Here is a 13,268-nt window from a genome sequence, read left to right on the forward strand (position 1 = left end):
CAAGTTTTTTATATTTTGAAATTGTTGTATGATAGTTTCATTATTAATGCTATCAACTAATTATTATTTTTTCAATATACATAGTTAAGTAATCATTAAACTACTGATCTCCCATTCAATTATCAACATCTTACCTAAATAAGTAACAATATAAACAAAATGCATCATCCTATTCTATGATATGTTCCAACCTATATTTCGTATTCTTTAAACTAATCAGGATTAAATCAATGCAGTACTCCACTAATTTCTTTTTTAGGGAAATCATGGCAAAGAAGTTGACAAGAACATCAAGAACATCTTTGTAAATATGATCTTTTTATTTTCTCTCGATTATTAGGATGAAAAGATGAGAACTTTTCTCATAGCCTAGGATCTAAAAGAAGATTATTCAAGTTAATACGAATTTGCTTAAAAGATAAATTTTGTAATAAAAGTGATTTACTTATAAGAATTTTGTCCATAGTGATAACAAATAAATAGAGGGTAAGTTACAAGTTCATTCAACATATTCAACTTAGGCATTAAACTGTTACATTAATCACATTCAATAATAAAATATTGAGGTATTATTTTAGTGCATATGTGTATGTACAAGATGTATCACATAAATCCAATAAATTCATCTAAAGACTAAAGCAAGTACTAACTGACTAGTTATTGGAAAATATGCATTTTTTATAATAAAAAATAGCAATTTTAAAATATATCTTTTGCAAACATAATTTAAAATATCACAATTAAACATTTGATTTGGGCTTTTAGGCTAATTTGTTTGTTTGGAAAATTTTTGAGAAATGTTACATGCACAATATTTCCACAACAAATTTTAGTGGGCAATTGTTACTAGTTTTAATTTACATATCATTAAATTTTTTTTTTTTTTTTTACCAGTGACAATTTGCCACTTAAAATTTATTATAAAAGTGTTGAGGACATTTTGTGAACATAATACTTCTTGCAATTTTTTGGTTTAATCTTCAATGGAACAAAATTTTGGGGAAGTCAAATTTTATTTTTAAGATAAATTTTTATTTAGGATGCTCAAGTTTTTTTTAGGGTGGTCAACCATCAACATTAATTTAGAATTTTTTTTTTTTTTTTTTTTGTAGGTATAAAATTTATGTATTTTTCAAGTTTGAGGGTGGACCTGGGTGGTCATAGGTGTGACCACCCTCAATTATATATGGCACCACCCTTGGCGGTAGGAGTAGGCTGTGGGTAGTGGCGGTGGTGGTGGTGAGCTGTGTGAAGTGGTGGTTGGCCGGTGATGGTGGTTGTGATTATTGTTTATTTTAGTAGATATATTATTTTATTGTAATAAATATATTATTTCATTGTATTGAAAGTTAAAATAAAACTACTGATGTTGGGTGTTTTGTAAAGTAAGAAAATAAAATAAATAAAGTAACTTTTTATTATGCCAAATAGTTAAATTTATGGCTCCACCAATGTGGATGCTGTAATTTATGTATAATATGAACTCTATTGAATTTTTGTCCGAAATACATCTATACCTTAAAAGGCTTGGATGTATCAAAATTGATACGTACCATTGAAATAATTTTATTACATTTAGCAACATAAGTGATCCACAAAAAGTAGTATTTTTTTTTGAAAGGAGTCTTCCCCAAATTATGAATCTTTTGTTGCTACCCTGCATAAACCTCCAATTCCATCCATCCTACAAACAAACAATTCCATTGCTTCAACGTCACGAAATGATGAACTCATATTTTACTAATTCTTCTAACCATATCCACTGTAACCAGACACAATCTGCTGAAGTCGTGCATACCCACCTGATTTTCTTTATCACTTTTATTGGTATGATTGTCAGCTATGACAACATTTAAAAAAAAAAAAAAAAAAAAAGAAAAAAAAGAAAAAAAAAAAAGAGGATGAGAATAAATTCTGAAGATTTATCACAAAGTCTTCTATATCTTCCTTTTACAAGCTCACGTTAATAGTTCCACTTTCTCTCTTTCTCAACCAAAGGCTGCAATGACTTCAACCACCAAAGAAGTACCCATAGAGCTTCTTCCTTTTATCCGGGTCTACAAGGACGGCTCAGTGGAACGCCTCGAAGACACCCCTATTGTTCCACCATCACCTGATCAAGACCCAGAAACCGGAGTCTCATCCAAAGACATAACCATTAATTCAGAGAACCCTTCCATCTCAGCTCGCCTTTACCTCCCAAAACTCACTGCTCACAACCAAAACCAAAAGCTCCCCATCTTAGTTTACTTCCACGGCGGCGGGTTTTTCCTAGAATCCGCCTTCTCAAGCCTTTACCACCGCTACCTCAACAACTTGGTCTCCCAAGTCCATGTTCTCACCATCTCGATTGAGTACAGACTTGCACCAGAGCACCTTCTTCCAGCTGCTTATGAAGACTGCTGGGCTGCACTTCAATGGGTTGCCTCTCACTCAGCTGGTAACGGTAAAGAGCCGTGGTTAATCAATAACGGTGACTATGAAAGAATATTTATAGGCGGTGACAGCGCTGGTGCCAACATAGTACATAACATGGCTATCAGAGCTGGGGTTGAGAGCTTGCCTTGTGGTGTTGAAATTTTAGGTGCTTATCTTGCCCACTCTTATTTTTGGAGTTCTAAGCCAATTGGGGCAGAGCCTAAGGAAGGACACGAGAAGAGCTTGCCGTATTTATTTTGGAACTTTGTGTATCCCTCAGTAACTGGTGGTGTTGACAATCCAATGGTTAATCCAGAAGGGCCAGGTGCACCGAGCTTGGCTGGGCTTGGGTGTGATCGGATGCTTGTGTGTGTGGCTGGGAAGGATTTGATGAAGGATAGAGGTGTTTGGTATTTTGAAATGGTAAGGAAGAGTGGGTGGAAAGGGGAAGTAGAATTGTTTGAAGTGGAGGAAGAAGATCATATTTTCCATATCCGCAATATTGAGACACAGAATGCTAAGGCTATGGCCAAACGCTTGGCTTCTTTTATCTTCGAGTAAAACTATTTTCTGGCACATTATTCTAGGACTGCAGCTTGACAGCAAGGAATAATAATTATAGCGGTAGTAGATGCTTCCTGATGAATCTTGACGAGTCCCACTTGCTTCCTACCACTGTTTAAGTTTAACTTTTTTTTTTGGAGAATAACTGTTTAAGTTTAACTTATGTTGTTTGATTGAGGATTCCTTATGTCAAAGACGAATAAAAATCATTTGTCTCATTATTAGTGTTTCATACTTCACTTCACCAACTATATTATGTCAAATGTCTGATTTTTTTTTTTTTTAAAGAACTTTGAATACTTTATAACAAAATTAAAATGGACATGTGGTAGGTTTAATTGAAGTATAAAGTAGAATATTAAAAGCGAGAGAAACTTTATATTAGTTAAAAGATAGACTTGGATGAAGTTGGTTATTTAGTTATTTTATTGTGTTGATGCTTAATTTGTTGATCATGTTTTTCGAGCCTGATCCATATATGTCCTTATGTATCTTTGCGTATACATCTTTATTTTCTCTTAATAATTCTTGCGTACACTTGTTGGGCTATTGTCATTATTTTAGAGCCAAAGCAGGTCATTCTCTTTTGTCAAAATTGGTATTTTTGGATCATGAAGATATCCAAAATTTATTTCCAATAAAGCCTCAAACGAGACAAAACTATTACTCTAGGCATTACGCATTGCATGGTACAAAATACTTTTTTTTGTTGTTGATAGGAATGGTACAAAATACTTAATTGTGTAGTATTGGGAAGGCATTACGCTTGGATCAGTGACTCACATTTTTAGGGAAGTTAATAGATGTGCTGATAGACTTATTAAAATGAAAGCGATTCAACTAATTGACTTTCTTATTTTGTATGAATCATCGTCTGTGATGGATAATCTACTAACTTTTGATAAAACTGAACTATTTTGTAATAGACTGATTGTTGCGTAGTCTTATATATTTAGCCTATTTAACCCAAAAAAAAAATTGTGTAGTATTGATAAGTGTCTTATACTACAAAGTTTTTTTACCCGCTGAATGACTACACAATTAACTATAATCTATGGTAGTATACAATACAATAAGAAAATATCATACTTGAAACAATCTGAAATCACTTGTGTAGGGGCTTGGTTTAAAAGCCTAATATATAAATAAAGAAATAAAGAAAATAATATTTTATTGAATGAAACAAAACCCAAAGAACTGAAGAAATCAAAAGTTTCATACTTCACTGGCTACGCAACCATTACAACCATTGAATTGTCAATGCCCGGCCGTGTAAAGAGGTGCGTGGTCCACGCACCCTTTCATCACTCAAACAAAAACAAATCCCATGGCTTTTATTTACACAGATAAAATAAAATAAAAAAACGAATTAAATAATCTCATTATATAGCTTAATTACATTGACAAGTTAAAAACAAACAAGAAGGCTTTAAAGTTTAAACAAATACGAAGGACAGTCTTTTATAGCCAAACCAAGGATAAGGGTCCATTCCGACAACAAAGGTACAAGAAGGGATAAAAAATTCATATTTTTCATTAAATACACGAAGAGAATGACAAAGTTTCTAGTAAATAAAGACAAAGTAACAAAAAGGTTTGACTGATTTTTTTAGTTTTTTTATTTTAATTTTGCTTTTGGTTGTTGTTGGAGAGAGACAGAGAGAGCGATTTCAGTTTGTTATAGTCCAAAAATGTTTTTTTTTTTCTTTTTTGTGTGCGTGAATTTTCTTGGTAAAAAAAAAAAAAGTATTTTCATCGACTATTAGTTAATACTGAAGCTTAATTAAAACTTCTAGGTAAAGGGATAACTCTATTGATAAAAATTTGGAAGCCTTAGACAATTACATAACTCACTTGGCAGTAGAGCCGACGTTGCCTTGAGGTCACCTTGTATTTTTCCAAGTTATGTAATATTAAGGAAGTCAATTTTGTACCGTACTGGCCGATATAGCCGATATATACCGTACCGGCCAATTCACCGGTATAGGTACACCTCTTGTTTCGTAGCGGAAAAAATACCAGTTGTATCGGCGAAATCCGGCTGTTTCGGCCGATAAAGATGTTTTGGACCGATACAAACAAAAAAAAAAAAAAAAGATGGGAAAAATGGGTTTGTGATTCACTGACTTGGTGCCTTATGATTGAGATCTGTGCTTCAAATCTTTCATTTTTTTTTCCCTTCTATACCCTTTTCTAATTTAAATCCCATTCCTCTTCATTGTAGCTGCAATTGCAACTTCTTTATTCTCCTTCTTCTTTTTTCCTGCGTCTTTAGTTTCTTCACTGCTAAATGCACTACAACTGTATGCTTTCTACTTTGTGTCTTTCAAATTTTCTTATCTAATATTTAGTCAATGATGTTAGATGGTTAGGAGGAACTATGAAACACTCAAAAGTGTTGAATATTTTTCAGACTTGTCTTTAGTATCAATTCATTTCAACCAACCACGTGGCCTATGCTCTTAACTTTTTGTTTGCCCCTATACTTTCTTTTTCTTTCATTACCAAGGTATCAGGCACATGTACTGATGTATATATACATTATTATTATTATTATTATTATTATTATTGTTAAGTAAATTGATGGGACTTGTTTTTAACTTGCCACTCCGGTAGTAACCCACCCACAGTCACGTAGAGGGATATATATATATATATATATATATATATATATATATATTACACTATATAACTACAATGGTACACACTAAAATATATTTACGTTGTTGTTTTCTCTCTCTTTTTTTTTTTTTTTTTGATGAACTTGTTGGTTTCTCTAAAGTATATATTGTTGTTGTTGTTATTGATTAGATGAGTGATATAAATTTATCATTTTAAAATTTTATATACATATATATATATATATATATATAAATTAGTGGTAATCTCGAAACAATACACCAGTATTGACCGGTATCTGAAATATATCGTACTGCTAGCCAAACCGGTACAACCTCCAATACGGTATTGACTTCCTTGTGTAATAGAGCTTGAGTAGATCATTGAATCTTCTTGTTTATAGTAAATAGTTCAAAAATCGACCTGGGAATGCAAGCTTAGTGCTAAACCACATAAATCTTGTACGTGCATTTTAGTCTTACGCACCAAATAATTGGATATAAGTTTGATCGTGGTACTTTACTAGAAGATTCTTCCATTAAAGTAATACAAGAAAACTCACAAAAAAACCTATAATTTTGCACTGAATTAATACAAACAAGATGCAAAATAACTATTTTCCTTTTCCCTCTTTGGGAAAATTCAATAATATATGAGCTCTCCAAATTAGCCAATCACAATAACCAACTAAAAAAATCAACAAAAATCCATTTAAAAAAAAAAACATAAAAGTTTTACATGAAAAACTCTTTAATAAGAAGGGAAAAACTATGATACCTAGTCTAAATAAAAATTTATGTTATAACCACCGCGCACTCTTAGTGCGGTGGTACTCCACAAGTATAAATGTTTGTGGGGTGTGAGGGGTAAGAGTCGGGGTTTAAGTCTCCAAGAAGGAGTTTTACACACATATACACTTAGATTAGGTTAGAGTAGAAATTCTATCTTGTATCAAAATAAAAATAATAATAATAATAAAATTTACATTATAAAATAATAGGTTTATAACAATTTTCGATCTCTCCAAAAAATAAAAAAGCTACCAAAACGCCAAGACATTATTCTTAGATTACAACAAATATTCTTTACGTTAAAATAATTTTTAATCTCCATCTATACCAAAAAAAAAAAAAAAAACTAATTAATATCTTAGTATAATGATAAAAAGTAATCATTAAAAGCGGACTTTGTAAATTCAAATTCTAAAAAATAAATAAACAACAACAACAACAAAAATATCAGGGGAAGAATTTCAACCATGCATCACCACTAGTAAACAACTCAACATCAAGTTCTATTTGTGAGAAATAATATACTAAAATTTTGATAAATTTAAATGACTTTTAAATTTTGATTTTAAAGCGATTGGTTTTTTTTTTTTTTTTTTCTTCCTTTTATGCCATAACACATACCGACATACGTCGTCATACACGTCCTTCACATAGGAGGCGGAGGCATCTATCATGGTCAGGAATCTTGGTTAAGATTTGATCTGGTTAATTAGATCAGTGCAAACCTAAGAAAGAATGAATCAAAAGAAAAGGATATTGGGTCCAGTTGCGAGCAAAATTATGTGTTCTGTAAACTTTTCTTACGGACTCTATATATTTAAAAGGTTTGGATCAAACTTTTTGACTCATCCACAAATTTTGGAGCTCCTCAGAGGAGTTATTGAATGATTGAGAGATTGAAAGAGAAGAACAAAAGTAAGGAGAATGTGAGAATACTGGGGTTAACATGATTCGGCTTGTGACCTATATCTTTACCATGCTCAGTTGTGTCTTAAGCTTACAATAAACCCAATAACCTTAAACTCAGGGTATTTGCAAAAGCGAAGCTAACTTTACATGAACCTACCATTTACATGGGTTTCTTGTACAATAACATTTCTAACATACAAACTCATAAGTCATGAGTTTTGTAACTCAATTGAAACCTCCCCGCATTTTTAAAAGGAACACACAAAGTTTAAATCTTCCATGCAGCTTCTTGGGCTGGCATAGAATCTCAGGATTTTAGAAGAAAAAATTTCTTCTCATTCCTCTCCCCACCCCCCCACCTCCCACATGCAGCTTCAACCAAAATATCCTTAATTACAACAACATTCATTCTATCACAGATTTTATACAAAAACTTGTTGAGTATACGCATGTAAATAAAATCTCATATTGAATAAGAATAATAAGAAGGAATAATTAATATATCATAGTTGGGTCCAAGCTCATAAGTTTTTTTTAGATCAAGTAGTGTACTTATATGTTCTATTAACTATCCCCCTCAAATATATATATATATATATATATATATATATATATTTATATATATTTATATATGTTCTATTAACTACTCAATTGGACATTTCTCGAAGTGTTATCTATAAGGGGACAGCTTAAGGCTTAAACTATATTAAACTAATCAAATTTGGCCCTATTTGGCCAAAATATAAACCTGCAAGCTTGTCCAACCATTAGCTTCCAATTTAACCTTTAGGCCTCAGAACATAAATAAAGTTTGTAGTTTTTAAGGAGGGAACTTCTGGAGGGATTGAAGCCAAATCTCTCAACAAAAAAGGGGAAAAAAAATATCTCTAGATTTATGTACTAATATTTCCATTCTATTTTATTATACCTTTTGCTATTAATTTGAATGCCCAATCTATGGTATGATTCTATACTCTTCTAGAATGTATGAACAATTCTTTAGGCGACAATTGTGTTTTCTACTACGCACCCATCTAGATCTAGTATTGGTCTCATTCTATTAGCAATTATCTTAGAAATAATTACTTCTAAAGAAATTCTGCACAACTTTGAATTAGTAATTACTCCAGTGACCTAATTGTGAATGGAAAAGATGCTTAAATACGATCTTTGGGAGGCTTTTCATGAGGTTCATATCCTTCAGCAGAGGTATGATATCCGCTTGTTGAATATTTTACACATGATTCACAAAAGCGTATATATGTCTGAGTATCTTATAGGAAGCTTCAACGAAATTTCTGATGGCCTTTCTACAATTATCCAAGCCATAAGTGATCCACAAAAAGTAGTCTCTCTCTTCTGAAATGGGTAAAGCCCAAACTAAGAATCTTTTGTTACTAACATGCATAAACCTCAAATATTATCCTACAAACAACTAATCCCATTGCTTCAACGTCATGTATGATGTACTAATATTTTACTAATTCTTCTGATAATGATGCTAACCATATGTCCATATCTACCGTAACTAGGTGTACACAGTCTGATGAAATCATGCATGATGTATATATACCCAATTGCTAATCTTTAACCTCCTCATCTTTATTGGTAATATGGTTGTCAATTATGTCAAGATTAAGGTAATGTGTGGTTAGGGTGATTTGTGAGGGATGGAAAATGGGGGAGGGCAAGAAGATGAGGATAAATTCTGAAGACTTCTTACAAAGGTCTTCCATGTCTTCGTTTTCCTCCACTTTTAACCCTTAAAAAGTTTTGCAAGCTCACGTTAATAGTTCCATGCATCCACTTTCTCTCTTTCTCAACCAAAGGCTGCAATGACTTCCACCACCAAAGAAGTAGCCACAGAGATTCTTCCTTACATCAGGGTCTACAAGGACGGCTCGATGGAACGCATCAAAAGCACACTTATCGTTCCACCATCACCTGATCAAGACTCAGATACCGGAGTCTCATCCAAAGACATTACCATTTCAGAGAACCCTTCCATCTCAGCTCACCTTTACCTCCCAAAACTCACTGCTCACAACCAAAACCAAAAGCTCCCCATCTTAGTCTACTTCCATGGCGGCGGTTTTTTCTTTGAATCCACCTTCTCAAGCCTCTACCACCGCTACCTCAACAACTTGGTCTCCCAAGTCCATGTTCTTGCTATCTCAGTCGAGTACAGACTTGCACCAGAGCACCTTCTTCCAGCTGCTCATGAAGACTGCTTGCCTGTACTTCAATGGGTTGCCCCTCAATCAGCTGGTAACGATAAAGAGACATGGTTAATCAATAACGGTGACTTCGAAAGAATTTTTATAGGGGGTGACAGTGCTGGTGGCAATATATATAGTACATAACATGGCTATGAGAGCTGGGGTTGAGAGCTTGACTTATGGTGTTAAGATTTAGACAAAACTACATTATTAGTCCCTAAAATTTACCCTAAAAATGTAATTGGTCCTCTAAATTTCAAGTGAACAATATTGGTCCCTCATGTTTAAAAAATAAGCACTATTAGTCATTTTATTAACTATGGTTAGTGTTAATATTTATGTAGCTAACAAAATAGTGACACGGCATTTATTTAGCTAATGTGTAATTTTTTAAATTAGAATATTATAAAATTGAATTTACACATCATAAACCCATAAAATTGAATTTACCTGTCAAAAACCCATAAGATTTTTTATGGTGGGCATGAGGTATTGAGTCATGTTATGTGGGTCGACAAAGACTTTGTAGCCCATTGCAATGGCTTCGATTTGGGTTGAAGGGTGGTAGACTGCGATGTTTTTCTGAACCCATGTGGAGGGGAAGGACTTGCTTTTTGGATTGAAAACTGTGACTTTGATTCCAGATCCAAATTGGACTTTGAGAATTGCTAGGTCGGTATCGAATACTTGACCAGGTTTAGACCCTGAGATTTGAAGAGGGACACCACCTTTGTTGCTGAAGGAAGTAGAAATTTAAAAGAAAAAACAAAAATAAATGAAGTTGTTTTGAGTTTTGAAGCAAATGCGTGAAAATGCTAAAGAACGTAAAAAGCTTGTTTTTATTTTTTATTATTATTTAAAAATACCCAAAACAAACAAGTAAAAACCCATCATTGTATTTTAAGTTGAAGTCTTTTCATGGAAGAAAAACAGTTACCTGCTAGTGAGAAGAGGGAAAGAAACAATAGGAAACAAGAGAAAGCTAGGCGAGCTATGCTCTGGTTTTCAGAGAATTAGTTTATTCAATCAATTATGGGGATTATGACGTGTAAATTCAGTTTTATAATATTTTTATTAAAAGAATGCCACATCAGTTAAATAAATTTTATATCACTGTTTTGTTAGCCACATAGACATTAATATTAACTGTAGTTAATAAAAGGACTAAAATCACTCATTTTTTATACTTGAAGGACCAATTACACTCATGGGATAAACTTTAGGAACTAATAATATAGTTTTGCCTAAGATTTAAGGTGCTGTAGTTGAGCACCCTTATTTTTGGAGTTCTAAGCCAATTGGGTCAGAGTCTAAGGAAGGACACAATAAGAGCCGGCAGTGTTTAGTTTGGAACTTTGTGTATGCCTCAGCAACTGGTGGTATTGACAATCCAGTGGTCAATCCGGAAGGGACAGGTGCACCGAGTTTGCGTGGGCTTGGGTGTAACAGGATGCTTGTGCGTGTGGCCGGGAATGATCAATTGAGGGACAGAGGTATTTGGTACTTTGATATGGTGAGGAAGAGTGGGTGGAAAGGGGAGGTAGAATTGTTTGAAGTGGAGGGAGAAGATCACGTTTTTCATATCCATAATATTGAGACTGAGAATGCTAAGGCTATGGTCAAACGCTTGGCTTCTTTTATCTTCAAGTAAAAAAAATAAAAAATAAAAATAAAAAATCTTTTTTGGCTGGAATTGTTTTGGCTGCTTTGTTTGTATATAGAGTTTGTAAGAGCATTCGCATCAGAAAATTCTATCCTGTCTTATTTTACCATCTCAAAAAGCCACTTTATCAATTATACAATACTATTTTACGATATTTCCAACATTCCAACTTTTATTTTATAATACAACACATTAAAATAATATTTCTACACAATAAAATAATATTTCCCAAAATCATATCTATTCTCTCCCATTTCTCTCCTCTCTCTAATTTTTACCTCTCTTCTAGTTGCAACTTCCACCAGAGCCTTCATTTCCGATGAGGTGGTGAAATAGCCTGAAGCCACAATCTTATTCACCCTCTCCACGCCGATCTCCACAAACCCAGACACAGGCCACCCCCATCGGAACCCACCCAAACCCACCTCGCCGATCTCCACCTCAACTGTGCCGCCATGCCGATCTCCACCTCGCCATGCCACCACACCGATCAACAAACCCACTACGCTAATCAGACCCACGGCAGCAACCAGAGAGAGAAAGTAACCACGGTGGCAAGCAGATAGAGAAGAGGGAGAAGGGGGAGAAATGAAAAGCACAAATAGAGGGAGGCGCTGCCACACCGATCTCCACCTTGCCATGCCACCATGCCAATCAGGATACCCAGTATGCCGATCAGACCCACGACGGCAACCAGAGAGAGAAATTGACCACGTCAGCAAGCAGATTACACAAATAGAGAAGAGGGAGAAATGAAAAGCACAGTGCATGCACAGATAGAGAAGAGGGAGAAGGGAGGAGTGTCTGTGAGCGTGAAAGACAGAGGGGAGAGAGTGAGTAATAAAAAAATGAAATTTAAGTTTACAATTGGTGAACAGTGACTTGTATAAATAGAATTGTACTGTAGTACTATTGTAAAACTTTTTAGAATCGGAAGACCAGATGGAGGGGTTGTTTTATGCTTTTATGCTAAAATTTTCCTACATATGCCATTTAGCATGCCCAGTGAAAATGCTCTAATATTAATAATGTTGTTTTGCCTGATTTACCAACTCCTTAATAAAAAAATTTCTAGTGCATTAGAAGGAATGCTTCTTGGGATCGTAACAGTAATAATAATCATAGTGGTAGCATATGTTTCCTAATAAATCTTGTTGAGTTCCACTTGCTTCCTTTTTCTTTCTTCTTTTTTGATTTAACTTATGTTGTTTGGTTGAGATCAAGAGGCAAAGTCCTTGGGTTAAAAGACAGCTTGTGGTTATTTATTTATCTTAGAGTAATGCTATGTATACAACATTTTTATAATAATTTCATAATAAATCCTAGATGGCATATAGTTACTAGTTCTAATCTAAACTACCACTAACATTACATTTTTACCCACTAATATCGACTTGCTACCTTGAATTTGATATGAAATTATTGTAAAAATGTTATGGATATAGCATTACTTTTTATTATAATGTATTGATGCTTGATTTGACAACCAAAGCGGACCACTCTCTTTAGTCGAAGGTGGTATATATTTTGTATCACAGGAATATCAAAGTGGACCGTATAAGACCAAATGGACTGAATATGACTAAATTGGACCTAATAGGACCGAAGTGGATAGAATAGACCGAGTAGAACCAATATGGACTGAATAGGACCAAAGTAGACCGAAATGGACCAAATAGAAACAAAGTGGACAGAATAGACCGAATAGAACCAAAGTGGACCACATATGACCAAATTGGACTGAAGTGGACAAAATGGACCGAATTGAAATAGGACCTAATAAGACCAATTTGGACCGAATAGGATTAGCAAAATCACACACACAAAAGAGAGAGACATAAAGATTATCACTGGCATTATTTTATTTCACTTTCAGCTGGTTGGAGAAAAGATGGAGCATGCCTTCTGGAGTTAAGAATTTTGAAAGCAACAATGACCATTGGATGGGCTTAACTCAGGACTATATTGCTCCTTGTAGCAATCCTCAAGGTCTTTTTTTTTAAAAAAAAATATCCAATTTTTATGAATTTAATCATTAAAAAAAATTAAGAAGAAGAGATCTTTTAAATAGACGTGTTTATTTAT

General features: G+C 33.8%; 1 pseudogene; it reads left to right on the top strand.

Moving 5' to 3' along the window:
* The first annotated feature begins 1,968 nt into the window (after positions 1 to 1,968).
* On the top strand, positions 1,969 to 11,171 carry LOC115994702 (annotated as a pseudogene).
* Positions 11,172 to 13,268: the final 2,097 nt, after the last annotated feature.

Source organism: Quercus lobata, chromosome 6 (assembly GCF_001633185.2).
Source record: "Quercus lobata isolate SW786 chromosome 6, ValleyOak3.0 Primary Assembly, whole genome shotgun sequence".
NCBI classification, from domain to species: domain Eukaryota; kingdom Viridiplantae; phylum Streptophyta; class Magnoliopsida; order Fagales; family Fagaceae; genus Quercus; species Quercus lobata.